Here is a 1,320-nt window from a genome sequence, read left to right on the forward strand (position 1 = left end):
TTGGCCCTAGGAGTAGCCTCTGTTAGCAAAAGCTAATGTGCCAGTAACAGAGGACTTCAAGACATGGTATGACATGAGCTGAATAGAGGTCAGGCCTGGTAAGGCATTTTCTAAACAACAGGCAGGCTAGGGTTGGGGCAGGCAGAGTTCAAGCAACAAGGTCGGCTAGCAATAGGTAGGGAGTAGACAAGAACATGTAGTCAGCAAGTAAGCTAGGTCAGTAACAGCGTTGTCAGGCTACAGAGGAACCTTATTACTTAGGCACAGCAGTGGGAGAAGGATATTTTAGTAGCTTGGGATGAAAGATCATTGGCAAAGGAGGAAGAACTTGGATACACACTGGCCAAGACACAGTATCAAGTCCTATGACATAAGCTGTAGTTTAGTGAACAGAGGCCAGTGCTTGTTGAGTACTTTCTAAGGCTACATGCATGTGTAGGATCCGTGGTAAGAACCACCGCATGGTTGGCACATGGATGGCATCTTTGTGCTGCCCACGTCTCCACAGACCCTTTGCTTTTCTTCAAAGGTATAGGACCTTTGCTGAGTTTTGGCTCAGGTTTGTATATTTATCATGTCTGTGTATGGGGCTATGAGTCTGGAGCAAACTCAAGTACAGGTCCTATAACAGCTGGTCATAGAAAATAATGGGTCAGTTCTCTAGTCATGGAAAATAATAGAGTCCAGAGTAAGTGCAGGTGGGGTTCATGCAACATGGTAGGCTACCAATAGGTCAAGGTAGGGAGTAGATGAGGAGATGTGGTCTGTAAATAAGCTGAGGGGATAATGGAGTTGTCAGGCTACTGGGAACCTTGTTGCTCAGGCACAGAACAGTGGTAGGAGAGCATGAGGTGAAAGACCTTTGGTAACGGAGGAAGAACTCTAATGCAAGCTGACCCATCAAGAGGTGAATAGAGGAAGCCACAAAGGTTAATACAAGAGGGTAGACGTGAGAAGGACATTGTGCATGGTGGCTGGGAGGAACTTGACAGCGAAGAACAGCGCCAAAGTGTAGTGGCAGGCATAGCTGGTGAGCAAGAGAGAAAGTATCTCCTTGTTGTGATTTATCATCATGTCTGCCATGTGATAAATTCATCAACTACTGTATGACTGGTTTCACAGATAACCTCGTCTGACTGTGATATCATAAGACAATCCTATCACCTCTTATTGTTGTCCTAGGGGATACACAAGTCAATCATTTGACTGCGATGACTTTTTCACCTTTGCATGTCCACCCACACCATTTTGTGAAGTGTAGCACTGTGGGCAAGGCTTCACATTCTGCTGCAGACCTCAGCAAAGAGTCAAGGCAGGGCA

Source organism: Leptodactylus fuscus, chromosome 6, assembly GCF_031893055.1.
Source record: "Leptodactylus fuscus isolate aLepFus1 chromosome 6, aLepFus1.hap2, whole genome shotgun sequence".
In the NCBI taxonomy this organism is placed as follows: domain Eukaryota; kingdom Metazoa; phylum Chordata; class Amphibia; order Anura; family Leptodactylidae; genus Leptodactylus; species Leptodactylus fuscus.